This window comes from Pantherophis guttatus, chromosome 3, assembly GCF_059756535.1.
Source record: "Pantherophis guttatus breed Tessera chromosome 3, ASM5975653v1, whole genome shotgun sequence".
Lineage (NCBI taxonomy): Eukaryota > Metazoa > Chordata > Lepidosauria > Squamata > Colubridae > Pantherophis > Pantherophis guttatus.
The window spans coordinates 196,227,622-196,246,006 of NC_142065.1; the positions used below are offsets into that span (position 1 = coordinate 196,227,622).

Genomic DNA, 18,385 nt, shown 5'->3' on the forward strand with positions numbered 1-18,385 from the left:
TGCCATAGTCACTTAGTGAATTCTAATTAGCTGCATATTGTAAACTGATGCACTGGGGATTTTGTTAAACCTTTTATTCCACCTTTATTACTTTTATACATAACTCAAGGTAGCAAACATACTTAATAATACTCTTTCCTTTTGTCTATTTTCTCTGGGAGATGGGAAAACAGAGTGTGGGACTGGCCTGAAGTCACTCAACTGGATTTCATGCCAAAGATAGGACTAGAACTCACCGTTTCCTGGTTTCTTGGCCAGCACATTAATCACTGCACCAAACTGCCTCTCACAAGTTATAAATGGCATTGAAGAGACAAACAAATCAAGGAAAGAGGCAAAGATAAGGAAAGGGAAACCAAAGATACTTTAGTGAAATCTGTCTTCTGCTTTCTTCTCTTTCATTTCCTAATACAAATTTTCACTATTAACATTACCTGTTGTTGCATGTTAAATCTGCAAAAAATCCTATCGTGGTAATTTCTTTTAAAGCTTCAAGCATCAGTGAAAGTAAGCTTTAGTTCACATAGCCTAGATAATCAATGGAAAAAAAAATCCAGAATTAAGTGTTCTCTGTACTTTTCAAATGAGTTGTTTGAGTTAAAATTTACTTAGATATAGCCAAATTCTGATATACTGTCTATAAAAATTAGGCTTTGGCTCTATTGATGATCTCATGACTAGCTATAATATAGTATTTTGTCTTGTTTTACTTTATTTCAATGTTTTAATTTTTATCTCTGGTCTCTGACCATAATAAAAGATTGATTGCTCTTAGAATATATAGCCAGAATCTGAATTCAGTCATGTCCATCCTAAGAATAATTTACACTTTTTGGAATTATCACATAATTATATATAATAAAAATATTTGATGGTTGTTCTTTGTTTTTAAATTTACCCTCCTTTTTTTCTCTCATGTTCATATGAGATGATATAAGCATGAAAGAAGAGAGATAAATGGAAGTACAGACAGTTCTCAACTTACGACCATCATGGAATCTGCCCATTATGGCTATGTAATGATAGCTATAAAGCAGTCATGTAACCAGATTCAATTTTATTCCCTTTTCTGAAATGGTCAGTAAATGAATTTATTATTTACTATGAGGCATTTTTGCCGAAAACTAGAAGTAAATACCATTTTTGTCAAAAATATAAATTTTTGTCATGTGACTTCAGGACACTGCAAACAGCTGTAATGCCAAGTGATTTGAAATATAGTCATATGACCGGGGGGGGCACAGCTGTAAGAATTTTGAAACTGGGTCATCAATATCTTTTGGGGGATCCAGCATAACTTCGAATGGTTGCTAAGTAACGGGTTGTAAGTTGAGGACTACCTATAATGATTAAGAATTTTTTGCAGAACACTTTCTCATTTTTAAAAGGTTTATTACATTTCTTAGAGAGAGAACAAATGTAGTCTGAAATCACTGCAACATAATAAACTTTATGCATCTCACAACCAGGAAACTTAAATCTTTGTTATTTAATTTGTGGTTAACTTTGAATCAACATTTTCATGCATATCTGTGGGAAGATGCAAATTTTTTCCCAAACTACTTGTTTAGAAACAAGCAGTCTGTGAAGTGACATATTTGGATAAAACAAAGCTGACTTTCTAGGCTCCGTATAAATATACGTTATTTAACTATGAATGCTTAACAATTTTAGCTTCTATCTTCTTGCTCAGGAAAAACATTCACATTTCTAATCAGTTTAAATTCTTCTATTCTTTATCTAGGGGATGCAGTGGCTCAGTGGCTAAGATGCTGAGCTTGTTGATCGAAAGGTCGGCAGTTCAGCGGTTCGAATCCCTAGTGCCACGTAATAGAGTGAGCTCCCATTACTTGTCCCAGCTTCTGCCAAATTAGCAGTTCGAAAGCACGTAAAAAATGCAAGTAGAAAAATAAGGACCACCTTTGGTGGGAAGGTAACAGCGTTCCATGCGCCTTTGGTGTTTAGTCTTGCTGGCCACATGACCATGGAGACATCTTCGGACAGAGCTGGCTCTTCGGCTTTGAAACGGAGATGAGCACTGTCCCCTAGAGTCAGGAAAGACTAGCACATATGTGCAAGGGGAACCTTTACCTTATTCTTCATCTGGATGGGGAGAAACAAGCTCAGACTCAACCCCTCCAAGACCGAGTGGCTGTGGCTTCCGGCGTCCCGGTATAGTCAGCTAGTACCATCACTGACAATTGGGGATGAGATCTTGCTCCCCACAGAGAGGGCCCGCAACTTGGGTGTCCTCCTGGATTCACGGTTATCTTTAGAAGATCATTTGACGGCCGTGGCCAGGGGTGTCTTTTATCAGGTTCGCCTGATCCACCAGTTGTGTCCCTTTCTGGATCGGGACGCCTTGTGCACGGTCACTCATGCCCTAGTTACCTCCCGTATGGACTACTGTAATGCTCTCTACATGGGGCTCCCCTTGAAAAGCACCCGGAGGTTCCAACTGGTCCAGAACATAGCCGCGCAGGTGATTATGGGCGCAGCTCATTACGCCCATGTAACACCTCTCCTACGTGAGCTGCACTGGCTCCCGGTGGTCTTCCGGGTGCGATTCAAGGTGTTAGTTATCACCTTTAAAGCGCTCCATGGCTTAGGGCCTGGGTACCTATGAGACCGTCTTTTGCCACCAATAGCCTCCCACCGACCAGTTCGTTCTCACAGGGAGGGACTACTCAGGGTACCGTCAGTCAAATTATGTCGACTGGCGACTCCCAGGGGGAGGGCCTTCTTTGTGGGGGCTCCAACCCTTTGGAATGAACTACCCCCGGAGATACGGAATATCCCTGATCTCCGTGCTTTCCGCCGTGCCCTCAAGACCCTGATGTTCCAACAGGCGGGGCTAAACATACGAACATGTGAATGATTTTTTAAATGTTATCTAATTCTGGGTTTTATTTAATTGACCAAACTAAGTAATAATTTTAATTAGCAATTTTATGATGTTTGTGTGTCTATATTTTTCTTGACTGTACACCGCCTTGAGTCCTACGGGAGAAAGGCGGTATAGAAATATAATAAATAAATAAATAAAATCTAATCTTAGATTTCTTGATTAAATGCAGATAGTCCTTGACTTATCACCACAATTGAGCCCAAAATTTCTGTTGCTAAGTGAAACAGTTATTAAGCTACCTTTGCCTCATTTTACGACATTTTTTGCCACAGTTGTTAAGTGAATCACTGCAGTTGTTAAGTTAGTAACAGGCTTATTAGGAGAATCTGGCTTCCCCATTGACTTTGCTTGTCAAAAGGTTGCAAAAGGGGATCACATGATCCCAGGACATTGTAACCATCATATATATATATATATATATATATATATATATATATATATATATATATATATATATATGTATGTATGTATGTATGTATGTATGTATGTATGTATGTATGTATGTATGTATGTTTGTTTGTTTTCTGAGGTTTTTGCGGGTGTTTGTATGTAGGTCTTTGGTTATTCAGGTTTTCTCCCGCATGAAATTGGAGGTTTCTTGGCAAAGGAAGAAACAGCTGCGATCACACACATTGCTCCTAGAAGCACGAAGCCGAGAACACCAGCCTGAAGATGACGAATGAGACTTCGTCGAAACGTTGCCAAGAAACCTCCAATTTCACGCGGGAGAAAACCCAAATAACCAAAGACCGACCTACCTACCTACCTACCTACCTACCTACCTACATACATACATACATATATATATGCCAGTTGACAAGTCTGAATTTTGGTCATGTGACCATGGGAATGCTGCAACAGTCATAAATGTGAAAAACAGCAGTAATAAGTCACTTTTTTCAGTGCATTGTAACTTTGAATGGTCAGTAAACAAATGGATGTAAGGTGACGACAACCTGTACTTTTGTGATAGTGGGATATGTTGATTGAAAATCATGTAGAAGGCAAAGAGTAAAGCTAACCATTCCATGCACCTATTCATATACATATTCAATCAAAGCATCCCCAGGATCACTTAAGAAGCATATACCTGTGAATCAAATCAGATGTGTCTTTTATCAATCACAATATGCTATGGAGAAGAACCCCGATCAGTCAATAACTTGCCGAAGACTATCCAATAATGCCAAAGATATTGGAATACCTTGTAAGTGAGCAGAGAAGATGGTATCTCAGTACTCATCATTAATTGGTTCTGGGAGGCGCGATATGTACCTAAAATGATGCGTACCAAACAAAATTTTCCCATAAGGAATAATGTAGTGAGTCACAAAGCAGCCAACAACCACAAGTTCTAGCTTGTGTGTTGAGCATCAAACAAACAATGAGCACCGGGATAAAATGTTAATGTCAAAATACATTGAGTACCAAATTTGATGAGTTTCAAAGCAGTTGAGTACCAAAGTACCACTGTACACAATTTGGGATACAGTAGGATGATGTGTTTTTCACTATAAAAGTAGGGACAGACAATGGGTTTATATAAAGTGTCTAGATTATGAATTTCCAGTTTACAAACAACTTCTAAAAACAAATGGTCTGCCTGCAGAACTTAAAATGGCAGATGGCGCTTTCTCCTGCGAACCCAACAGCCAAACCCACAAAATGTCTCATGAATGTCACAAAGTAGTATGCACATTTTTAATATGTTCTGCTTATACCAGTTCCTAAAAGTATTGCAAGGCTTCAGCAGCTTGTCGACTGGAGGAAATTGAAGAACACTGTCCGCCATTTTGATTCATGTACCAATACTCCAGTTTTTCTCTGGTTACAGTACTTATCATGCCACCAAGCAAAAATGCAATGCAGGTGCTGGCAATGCAACAAAGAAACAGAAAACTATCACCAAGAAAATAAATTAGAAATAATAAAGCATTCAGAAAGAGGTAAACTGCCATCAGAGATTGGAAAAACATTTAGGATATAGTTGTTTGGAACAATTTTAAAGGATAAAGAATAATGGAACATGTGAAAAACCTTGTTTTGATACAGCCAAGGTTATTACTAAGCAACACAGTGGTTTCATCTTTGAAATAAAAAGACTACGATGATGGAATGTGCAGCTTGAGAAGGAGAGGGGGATCTTGGCAATTGCACGATGGCTTCCCAGGAAGGAGGCAGCACATTCTGGACAGAGGCCACAACCAAGAAACTGTGCAGTCCTGAACTGGAGTGGGGAGGAAGGAAAAGGTTCAAGGCTCACATTAGAACTTCCTACAGCATATCTGTTAGGCTAGAAACTTATAGTTTCTATATAAACTATAACCAATTTCACTGTATACATGATGTACAATGACAATAAAGGCTATTATTATTACAGACTTTATTCATTAAACTTGAAACTCAGTCAACTGAACATTAAAAAATGCATCACAAATACCATTGACTGGTGCTAATGATTGATATAGGTTGCTGCCAGCGTCCTAGGTATCAACCAAGTACCTTCTTAAGATGTACAATGTTCCAACTAGCGCAGCTTTTTGCAGTTCCGCTGGTGTTATTGCAGGAAGCTGCAATTTCTTGATGTAGTTTATAAAATTCTTGGACATGGTACCAAGTGCCCCGATGACAATGGATATCACTGTTACATGTTTCATCCATAATCACGTACCAGGTCATGATATTTCGTGATTTTTTCCAGTTATTCTTCTTTGACTCTGGTGTCTCCAGGTACCGCGATATCAATAAATTATATGTTTCAGTTTTCGACAACTGTGATATCTGGCATTGTTGAAAACCAAAATGTACAATTTATTGATATTATTTATTATTATTATTTGTTATTATTATCTCTTTTATTCATTAAACATGAAACTCAGTCAACTGAACATTTAAGCATGTTGTCACAAATACCATTGACTGGTTCTAATGGTTAATACGGGTTGCTGCCAGCGTCCTAGGTATCAAATTATTATTGTTGTTGTTGTTGTTGTTGTTGTTTCCTAAGTTTCTGAAGTGTTTCGGGAGTGTTTTATATGTAGAGAGATAAAATAAATAGTTAAGAGAAATGTTTGACTAAATAACCTGTTCTGACCAAATTCAGATTTAACCAGGATTTAGCATAATTTGTTTCTGGTCCAGAGTCCACTAAAATAGGGTGGCTGATATATTTAAATGAGTGAATAAATAGATAAACAAACAAACAAACAAACAAACAAACAAATTACATTCTTTTTCTAACCCGTAGGGATTGTTTCGGAATGTTCTTTCTGGAAGAGGCTCAGAATATTTTATCAGAAGTTCGCTTTGACATGGAAAGATCTATGAGCAAGAACCAACAGATTTCCATCTGAATCATTACTATCTCTGTGAAATATTTCCCTTTAAGTGCTTCAATGGGAATAAATCCAAAAGCAATTCTCAGGAGGAAACCATTACATGAAACCGATTTGGAAAATAATAATGTTTGGAATCCCTGGCACCCAGGGTTATGGGGAACAATCTCTCACACAGATCTCTATCTGGCACACTCATGTCTGAAGAATAAAATTACCATAATTACTGTGATAACGTAAGAGGAAAGCATTCATGATCACACAGAGAAACCTGACACACCTCGGAATTGTTGGCTTTTTTTTTTGGTCACAGGTCGCTCTTTCATAATCAGCTTTAGGGAGGTTATCTTTGAGAGATAGTTATGTTTGCATTTCTAGATAGCTTTAGGGTTGTTTGCCGAGTGAAAATTAACGTTTCCATTGTAGTCATGCGTTTGTACAGCACACTCTGTGTGTATTTGTTGAACGTCCAAGACAAAAATACAGAAAAGGCTATAAAGAGGAAGGAAAGCAGAACAGGGGAAACTAAGGTCATTTAATCGTAAGAAAAAGACAAAAACTAACTATGGCTGGTCTCTCCTCCTATTTTATGAAAGTAAACCATAATTATTTGTAAAATGAAGGTCTATTAGCAGTAGGTCAAATGAAGAAATGATGGTTCTTGGAGATGTGTGTAATGGTCATTGATAACGATGGTGAAAGAACCAAAGTGAATCTTATAACAATAGATTGTGAGATTTAAACTATAAAAATGCAGTAGTAGAGGGCAAATTCTGAGGGGAGTAGGAGGGGAAGACGAGAAAGTGAATGGATACAGAAGCTTTTCCCAGCCACGGATTATAATTCTATTTTCTCTAGGAGCTTTTCTTCTAGCTAGGCCCAGTTCCAGAATTAAAGTTCAACAGAGGAGAGAGGCAAGGAATAGATAGAAGAGGAGGAGGAGAAACAAAGTCCAAATTTGAGGAAGCATTCTTGGAAAAACCAAACCCTCAAAACTATCTTATAAGATTTCAGAGGGTATAAAAAGGCAACAGCTTATGGGTTTCATTTTTATGCCAATTTGACTGTTTTAAGAAAGTTGTACACTTTTCACCTGCATTCCACATTTGCTCTAAAACTATATCCCAAATTTGGGGATATTTGAATCTGTTTTGCAGCAGATTCAAGTTTGAAAAATGCATGTTTGGTTGCTACCATATTCCACCTGTCCCAGTGACTAATACTTACAAAAGTGGCACAGAAATCTATTTTTCTGTGTAGCTTTGCAGGTGCATTTCTATGCTCTGGCTTGGAAGAGGAACGAATCATAATCAGCATTTTAACTTAAACTCACAGTTGCACTTTGATTTAGGCCTCTCATTTTCCATTTCTGGATAAAATATTCTTCTGAGATTGTACAGTGTTTCTCCCAAACAATACAGTACTGCTATTTGGCTAATAATTATTTTAGAGTTTAAATTATTCTTCTTTCTCCCTTGATACAGATGAGCTACTGAAAGTGATACAGGTGATTTTAATTAAGGTGACCAACTTTTTTACAATGAGAAGGAGGACACAAGCCTTGATGAATTGTCATGTCAAATACAAATACGTCACATCACACACAACAGATCGGATTGGCATTGATCGAATATGGAGATTTATCAAAATATCAAATATATTTTTCAAATATCAAAAGGGAGGACATATAGGAGGACACTTTTTGAGAGAGGAGAGAACTTACAAAAGAAGGACTGTCCTCCCTAAAGGAGGGCGATTGGTCACCTTATTTTAATAAAAGTAGATATGGGATGTGAGGTGGTGGGTAAAGACATTATTTTTGAGAGGACAGAAGGAACAAAGTTGCTGAAATTCCATCAAGTAATGAAAGTGTACCCTCAAGGCTTCAAAAAACAAATAACTATATACTTTCAGTAAAAATGATTTAAATGGTCTAAAGGGGTGGGTGGGTGATGGACCAAAGACATGTATTGTGATTTTTATATATATATAAAAGGATATAATCTAGCACTAGGGAAAGAATTTATTTACTGTCAGTGTCTGTCACATTTTCTCACACGGAACACTTCAACTGCTGGTGTTCCAAACAAACCAACTGAAATATATGTATAAAAATAGAAGCATAAAATAAAGAAATGCTCACTCCCCCAGTCTTTCTTGTAGTTTTAAAAGCCTTTTTTTTTTTTTGCAGGTGTGCTTCAAGAGTTATCCTTCATCCTCTATGAATCATTTTGTAGGCCATAACGAGCTGCTCTCTTCAGCTTTAATTATTGGTTCCTGACAAGTCAACATAATAGGACTCAGCTTATCCAAGCATACTCCCCAGTGACACGTCCAATTACACAGGTTGTACTTCTCTGCAAGGGGTCTGGAGGGCTGCTAATTTAACATGGTTGAAATAAAATAAAGCAAAATAAAATAAACAGAGGTGTAGGTTACAGTTTTCTCTCCTGATCCCTTATGTCAAGGGATCTAACAAGATACACCACAGCCAGCCTGCATCGATAGAGTAGAGGTTTTAAGACCTTTACTATTTTGTTTGTTTGTTTAATGTAATTAGCTAGCCTCCACATCCCTGACTTTTACTTGTTTAAACCTTAGAGTTCAGCTGCTAAAACCCAGGAGAACATCAATATCATGATTATAAAAATGAATTGAATTGCTTCAGGGGAGGCTCATTTGAGCCAAAATTTTGGCTCCGATTTTCCACATGGGCAAAATCTGCAACTCAATCAGCTTTTAAACCATTTTATTTTTAATTTGAAAAAATAGTTTTAAATTTGGTTTTACAACCGAAGCAAGAGTAAGGGTTTTTCTCTCCCCCTTCCCACCCCCTTACACTTGTGAAACTAATCTGTACTATTGTTCATTGTTGCTTTGATGAATGGGCACTGTGCTTACCTTGGGCACATTTGAGCTTTGCACAGAAATGTCACATTCTGTACATTTGTTACCCTTTTGTCCCAGTGTTTACACAGCTTTATTCAGCTCTTCTGAAAATAAAAAGAAAAAAAAATCCTTGTGGAAGAGAGAAAGGATTATATTTCTGGCTCCTCTACCTCCATTCTCTTTGATGGGAAGAAAAGTCTGCAGTTTGCTTGTATCTCATTTGACTGGATTTTAGGGCACCATGATGCAACAATGATTTCGGCTTCCCAATTGTGCAAAGGAATGTAATAGTCAACAGCTTAACTCTATTGGACTCTCACTTTAGACATTCTCATATCCAGGGAAGGAAGAAAGTGGAAGTGTTCCTTCCCACTGAAGTTATCACTTAAAGCATTTGATTAAAATCTTTATGCAATAATGAATGTACTGATTGATCAATCAACTTTCTAGGCCACCCAACTCCACAATGATTCTGGGCAGCTTCGGAAGATTAAAAAGGAAGGAAAAAACAACATTATATAAGAAAAGAACACAATTGTCCCCAGGGGAAGATTAAAAAGAAGAAGAAAATAGTCTTCCATATCACTACCAAACAATCTAATCTAAGGGTGGGGAAAGAGCCTTCAGGGCTCACTTGAATGTGAGTAAAATGGGGATATGTGAATTTGAGGGGGGGGGGCTGTTCCTGAGGGCAGGTGCTACAGCAGAGAAATCCCACTTCCTGGATCATGCTACATGTTCAACAGGACCAGAAACCAACCAACTCTGTTTGATCACACAAGCTGGTCTGTCCTCCTAAAGATATATGGTTCATCTGTTCTGACCTAGGCTTCCTTAGAAAGTAAACAGCACAAATTTAGTTCCAGCAAACCTCTTTAATTCATACGGCTGAAAATTACTTTCATTTACAGTCCGCAAGGCTTGCTAAAGTCTTTCAGAGGAAGGTTATCAACACCCACCTATCTCTCATGGAATGCTGCCAAAGAGCTAATTGCCAGACCAGGGCAAGGACAAACTTGGCACAGAGTCACAAACAGAATTTTCAAATCTTGAATCAGCCAGATGAACTAATTGTTTCCTGCAAAAGCTCATGTCTTTTTTTTTTATTTTTTTTTTATTTTTGTATGCCGCCCTTCTCCGGAGACTCAGGGCGGCTTACAATGCGTTAAGCAATAGCCTTCATACTTTTGTATATTTTATACAAAGTCAGCTTATTGCCTCCACAAACCGGGTCCTCATTTTACCCACCTTAGAAAGGATGGAAGGCTGAGTCGACCTTGAGCCTGGTGAGAATTGAACTCGCAGTAATTGCAGGCAGCTGGATGTTAAATGCTGCCCTAGTAGGAGGCATTAGCCTCCTATGCCACTCAGGCTACTCATGTCCCCTTCTCTTTGATGTCTTATGGGAGGGGCCAAGCCTTACTCCCAAGTTGACCCTGTTTCCTTAATTGTTCCTGCCTCCTGGCAGCTCTGTGCATGTGCACACTGGGAACAGGCTCACACTGTTTTTCTGCCTCGCTGATGTCAGACTCCGGAGACTCCGGACGCAGCAAAGAAGTACCAGATGGCCTTGGCCCTCTCTCTGCCTCCGACTCAGAGCCATTGCCCGACCCTTCCCCAGATTCCAGGACTGACCCACGTTCCTCCCCAACCTCCTCACTGTCCGAATCCGCTGCCAGTTCTGCTGGCCACTGGCGGGCCACAACATCATCAGACAACTAATCCCTATCCCATATTTTTGTTATAATAATTGTAGTGCTATTTACAATGGCACAGTTTTTATGTTTAAAGACATGCATATAGAATGTAACACAACTTTCAAAAATACAACTCAATGTTAAAACCCAAGATGTCTTATAAAAATATCCATTAATTGGGCACAGATACGTGTTGCTAAGATTAGCTTGTATCCTGCAAAGTTCTTTGGCCAAAGAAACTTATTCTGACCTCAGTGGTTGACAGGAATGCCATAATATATATTTAATGTAATTGTACATTAAGTATATATCAGAGTCTCAGTGGCCCAGTGGTTAGAGTACTGTATTGCAGGCCACTTCTGCTGACTATCAGCTACCTGCAATTTGGCACTTCAAACCCCACCATGCTCAAGGTTGACTCAGCCTTCCATCCTTCCGAGGTTGGTAAAATGAGGACCCAGACTGTTGGGGGCAATATGCTGACTCTATAAAACCACTTAGAGAGGGCCATAAAGCACTATAAAGGGGTATATAACTAAGTGCTATTGCTATACAAATATAATTGTTTTAATAGGGATTTATTGCCATGACTAAAATGGCTATCAGCATACAGATAGTCCTTATAATCACTAATATAATGACTGCTGAAAGTTATAATGGCATTGAAAAAGTGACTTACAACCGGTCCTTCACACTTGTGACTGTTGCAGCATCTCCAATCACACAAACAAAATTTGGATGCTAAGCAACTGGCATGTATTTTTGATGGTTGCAGTGTCCTAGGGTCATGTGATCGCCATTTGCAACCTTCCCTGCTGGCTTCCAACAAGCAAAGTCAAATGGGGAAACCAGATTGCTTCACTTATCAATTGCAGTCATTTGCTTAACAATCATGGCAAAAAGGTCCAGTCGAAGTCATTTAACAATCACCTTGCTTAGCAACAGAAATTCTGATCCCAATGGTAGCTGTAAGTCAAGGACTATCCGTCCCTTTTTCTGGGGAAAAGCTGTGCTTGAAGATATCATTAAAGATTGTGATAAACCCATGGCAATCCTATCTATTGACAAAAAAATAATGGTTTCCTTCTAAATGAAAAAAAATCTTGGCTTTTCCCCAAACTGCATCTTTACCACCACAGTTTCTGGACTCTTACAATAGGCTGAAAAATACACACTATAGTTAATATGTATTTTTCAGCATATTGTAAGAGTCCAGAAACTGTGGTGGTGAAGATGCAGTGAGATACCACAGTTTGGGGGGGGGGGGACTACAGATATACTGTAGTTCAAATTCACACAGACAATGAAATAAGAGGAATGGACTGTGACTAGATCTAGTCAAAAGTGCTTAAATTCTCTGAAGAAATGATGATAATTGCTTAAGCAACCTGGAAAACTTGCAAATATTGTTTGGATTCCAACTTTGATCAACTCAGCCAGCATGGCCAATGACAAATAATACTTAAATGGTCCATATAATTAGGGTGCCATCCAGCCCATATTTAACTAGCTTGCTATTTTTGTATATGCTTGCTATTTTGTTTATGCCATTCTGTAGTAAACTATTCAGGAATTACCCTATATGAAATCTCTAGTTTAGGTCTTTCTAAAAAAAACAAATTGCAAACGTGCTTAATTACATTTGGATTAATTGTTGCAAAAACTGAGCTTCAACTATTTTCTTTGCAGCAACAAACTCCCCCTCCTAATACCCCTCTTTTAATCTCACAAATATTGTTTTCTTAGAAGAAATGCAAGCACTTTTGCAACCGCATGACAATAAATATTGATCAAAGACAGCTAAATCTTCATAAAATAATATTTTATAAGAGGAGACAATTGTAGGCATGCAGGCCAGTGTCAACAGCCTATTATCCAAGTAGGAATTGTCTGTACCTTTGTGAATGAATTAATGTGACCACAAACCTGAACTATTGCCTAAAAGTTTAATGTCTTCATTCTGATGTTTTGTCTTTCATAAATTATAGTTCACAGAAGTTTTTATCTTTTCCCTAATGGCGGATCCTCTCTCCATTAGAATCAGCATTCACACACACACACACAAACAATTCTTTGAAATTCTGGCTTAATCATGACCAAGCAGCATGCCCATACATGCTGCTCAATTTCATGTTTAACCATTTCTTCCAGAAAAAAGTAAGAAAGACCCCATCTGTGGATTGTTCAGCGAGATATCCAACCAGGAAATAGTTACTAAAAAAGCAAAAACAACACTGTCAAAGACTTTAAAATAATGGCAGATTATTAGGACTGCAGAAATATTTGCTGGCAATAGAAGTCAGGTAACTGGGAACAGCTGGGATTTTGAGATCAGGTTATCAGGCTTCCTTTAAAAAAATATTTATTTATTTACATCCACCTTTAGACAACAAACAATGGATGGAAACTAATCAAGAAGAGAAGCAACCTAGAACTAAGGAGAAACTTCCTGACAGTGAGAACAATTAATCAGTGGATCAGCCTGCCTCCAGAAGTTGTGGGTGCTCCATCACTAGATGCTTTTAAAAAGAGACTGGACAGCCACTGGTTTGAAATGGTATGGGATCCTCTATATGGCATATGGTATATATAACATATGGTATATCTCCTATATGATATAGGGCAGTGATGGCTAACCTTTTTGCCATCACGTACCAAAAGCGGGGGGACCGCAGTGGGGTCATGGGCATGTGTGCCCACACCTCATAATTCAATGCCCCCTGTGGCCCCACGCTTTTGGCACTTGACACCAAAAAGGTTACCGGTGGGTCCGTTTTTTGCCCTCCCCAGGCTCCAGAGGCTTTCTTGGAGCCTGGGGAGGACAAAAATGGCCTCCCCCACCCCCCTGGAGGCCCTCCAGATGATGGAAACAGCCTGACTTCTGGTGGACCCAGAAAGCCTGTTTTTCACCCTCCCCAGGCTTCAGAGGCTTTCTGAAAATGGTCTCCCCACACACACCCCGGAGGCCAGAAACAGCCCGTTCCCCAACTTCCGGTGGGCCCGGAAGGCCCGAAAATCAGCTGGCTGGCACGTGCATGTGCACTGAGCTAGGGCAATGCTTGCATGCCCACAGATATGGCTCCGCATGCCACCTGTGGCACGTGTGCCATAGGTTCACCATCACGGATATAGGGGGTTCGACTAGAAGACTTCCGAGGTCCCTTCCAACTCTGTTATCCTGTTATAAACAACTCAAGGCAGCTATTTTCCCCACAACAACTCTGTGAGGTAGGTTGGGCTCAGAGAGAGTGACTGGGCCAAGGTCATCCACTTGGTTTTCCTGCCTAAAGTGGGACTAGAACTCACAATCTCCCAGTTTCTAGCCTGGTGCCTCAATCTTTAGATCAATCTGGCTCTCTTAAACATTCTCAGAAAATGACTGCCATGATGGGAAGGCTTCCACTATCTCCTGTGGTCCTCTAGGATAACACTAAGAACCCCAATTAATCTTTGCTCTGGGCAGGTTTAACGATTTCAGAAAAGTTGTTACTATCATTCTTATTTTCCAAGGAAGTCTCTAAGGGTTATATGAGGACCTGAGAAAGAGATTCTTTGATGAAAACATGTATGTATGCATGTTAGTTTCCAACTGAATTAAAAAAAAAAACCCACCTTAGATAAAATCCTGGAAGGCACCAAGAGAGGCACCTGGCTAGCAGGGTACTCAAGCTCTAAACAATAAAATAAAATATAAAAACACTAAGATCTAAAATCATCAGTCGCACTGCTAAATATAATGGGTTTTTTTGGAAAACTCCAGGAAGCCAATATAATAGCTGTGATGAACTATTACAGTTCAACCCAGAACACTTCTTACCCATCACCATCAACCAAGCTTCACCATGACTCATGCATGCATGATCCCTCCTTCATTAAAGTAGCTGCTTCTGAAAGGCAATTTAGGATAGAGAATTTGGGAGAGACAGGGTGTGGTCCACTTCTCACAATGCCAGGAATGTTTTCGGTATTTTTTGTTTTCGTCTGCTAATTCTTTTACCTGTTCTTCAGATGGTAACCCCGTACAATTGGAAAATAGAAGTTCCTTTAAACTATTTCTTACAGCATGTAACAGCAAGGCATGGATTTATTCATGACATTTTTATCTCGCCCTTCCTCCAAAGAACAAGAAACGATAAGTGGATCATCTTACTTTTAATTTTATCCTCAGAACAAAACTTAATACGGTATGCTAAACAGGGCAAATGTAATCCACAAACTGCATGGATAAATGGGGATGTGAGCCAGGTTTCCAAGACATAGTCAGTACTACTTTTTAATTTACATCTATTAAATATAAGAGGAATTGAGTTATAAATATTTTACAACTTGTGGCCTACAGTAATGGAATGTGTGGATGACCTTGGGGGCAGAGAGAAGAGATGATGCCTACGAAACAGACAAGAGAAGAGGGAGTTCTCAAAGACTTAATGGTCAAGAGAAAAAAAAATAAGCTTAGGAAGAACTCATAGCAGTTGATCAGATGGTTAAAAGAGGTGGCAGGAAGTTTATACCTTGCTTGGTACTTGCAAGATTCTGACAATGTAACTTTACAATAAAGTAGATTTAACTCCTCTAGTCATGTTTCTTGGCTGGTTTACCCAGGAAAGCTGACACCAGAGGAGGGTTTCAGCAGGTTCTAACAAGTTCTGGAGGAACAGTAGTGGAAATTTTGAGTAGTTCAGAGAACCGGTAGTAAAAATTCTGACTGGCCCCGCCCCCATCTCTTCTCTGCCTCCCAAGTCCCAGCTGATTGGGAGGAAATGGGAATTTTGCAGTAAACTTTCCCTGGAGTGGGGTGGGAATGGAGGTTTTACAGTATCCTTCCCCTGCCACGCCCACCAAGCCACTCCCACCAAGCAATGGCACGCTCACCAAGCCACACCCACAGAACTGGTAGTAAAAATGTTTGAAACCCACCACTGGCTGACACCTATCGAACAACTCAAAAGCCTGTCACACAATGATTTTTTGTAAATAAATAGCGGTTGCTTCTTCTGGGGGATCACAAAACCAAGGAAAAAGTAGAGATCTGCTAAGCTTCTACCAAACCGTGGTAATAAAACTATATTTAGCATGATTCATCTCACATGGTCTCCAATCTTTTAAAAATATACTTTAAGATTCATTTTTTTTAATTTTAATTTTTTATTAATTTGATTTATATGCCGCCCTTCTCCGGAGACTCAGGGCGGCTTACAATGCGTTAAGCAATAGCCTTCATACTTTTGTATATTTATACAAAGTCAGCTTATTGCCCCCACAAACTGGGTCCTCAATTTACCTACCTTAGAAAGGATGGAAGGCTGAGTCAACCTTGAGCCTGGGGTAATTCGAACTTGCAGTAATTGCAGGCAGCTGAATGTTAATAACAGGCTATTAGTCTGCTGCGCCACCAAGTAGAATTGAAAGCCATCAGCTTTCAACTCTACTTCTGAGTATCCATTAAGTTGCAAATCTGAGGAAAAATGCTGCATCACTTGATTTCACTGAAGGTGAATATTTTGAATTTTGTCAAGGCTGTAATTCTCAAATTAGATAAATCTAATCCAGCAAATCAAATTAGATAAGCTTGAACAAATATTGCATTTATTCATTGGAAGAATATAATACAGAACTTGTTTCAATATATTTTGGAATAACTCCTTGTACTTTGCCAGACCATTTAAAGATTTTATTTAATTTGATTTAACTGTGGTACCACCTGACTTCTACCTTTTCTGAATTGTATATTTTTAAAAATAAATAGATTTATTATAACCAAGGATCACTTCTGAACATTTACCCTGTTTCCCCGAAAATAAGACATTCCCTGATAATAAACCCAATTGGGCTTTTGAGCCCATGTGCTAAAATAAGCCTCTCCCTGAAAATAAACTCTCCCCGAAAATATTTAAACACAGAGCTAGAAATCAGGTAGGATGGCAAGAGGAGCCCCATCTTGTTCCACATGCCCTCCCCAAAAATAAGACCAAGTGCTTATTTAGGGGTTCAAAAAAATATAAGACATGGTCTTATTTTCGGGAAAACACGGTAATTGTACAAAACTGTCAGCTCAGTTGTGATCTGATTTAATAGTAAAGGAATGTAACTTTGTTTATCAAACTTCCATGCCACCAATCTGGTCAAAAGCAACTCTAGGCAGTTATAGACATTAAATAAAATTCAGTATAAAACATTAAAACAATAAATAAGGATCTAAGATTTAAATTGAAGTTGTCCCAGTGCTAGATCAAATAATCATTAGCCAGTACTAAACAGTCATTATTCAAATAATTTAATTTCCCACATTGCAATTATATTAGAGCTCTTGGTCTCCCCTTCATATTTGTTCAATGTTATTATATTATATTATATTATATTATATTATATTATATTATATTATATTATATTATATTATATTATATTATATTATATTAATTATATTATATCATATCATATCATATCATATCATATTATATACCAGACCAAAGACAGATATAGAATATATACTTAATGGAAGCCATGGTATTAGTATGTGGTTTTAAAAGCAGAAAGGAGTGACATAAATTGTACATACACACATCTAACATTGTATTTCCCTTGTATAGCAAACCTTATATCATCTATCTCAATTCAGACTCTGTATCAACTTTGATGGTAGATGCATAAATATAGCAATGTATGAACCGGTGGAGACTATAGCTGTAGGAGAACCAAATATGGTTTGTAAAGACCGAAAACTAAGGAGAGATCATATGAACTGCAGTGATGTATACTAGATTTAGCCATATTTCCTTTCCTTTTATCTCCTGCCTTTCATCTGCTTGGCTCACTGCTTTTCATTCTTTTTCTCTGCTTTGCATAAAGTCACTTACGCCAAATGGGTGATGGGTATTTCCACAGTCAGTGGCTAGAAAAAAGTCCCATCATTTGCTACCTCATCTTATAAACTGAGGTTTAAACTTTTCAACTCAAGTTGTAATTGAACTTTTCTACATGCAAAGAGTGAATGAAACCAATTACTTTCTCACTATCTTTTTAAAAAAGAAAAAAGAAAAAAAAAAGGCAAGGCATGTGATATGTCCCCTCTACCAAGATGCAGATTAACATCTCTGTTGAAAAACAGCCCAATATGAGAAGCAGATCCAAGTTCCCTCCCTCCCTGTGTGTGTGTGTGTGTGTGTGTGTGTGTGTGTGTGTGTGTGGTGTCACTTTGGCTTCAGAACTCGGCCATCATGCCCCACTTGTCTTAATTCTAAACACTGATTAAAAGTCAGGAAGTAACCCTACACATTTGTTGCTATGGCTGTTCTACATTATTTAGTCTATTAATATAAATAATTGCCTCTTAGTATTTCATTATTATGCTTTTTCCCCCCTTAGAGTGAAAACCAGCTGGTGTTATATATGCTGGCAATCTGTGCCGAAATGCAAGCTCATATAGCAAAGGCCCACTTTTATCCCTGGCCTGGATTCCTTACAATGTTAATCCTAGTGGGTGTACTCAGCCCAGACGTTTGAAGAGAATCGAGTGTTCCAACTCCAGCTCATTAATGCTGCTTGTTTCTCTTATTCAA

General features: G+C 38.5%; 1 protein-coding gene across 23 annotated transcripts in view; it reads right to left on the bottom strand.

Annotated features, from left to right (window-relative positions):
* TRPS1 (transcriptional repressor GATA binding 1) overlaps positions 1-18,385 on the bottom strand; it is a 268,713-nt gene that overhangs the window by 106,460 nt on the left and 143,868 nt on the right. The gene's annotated exons all lie outside the window — the stretch shown is intronic.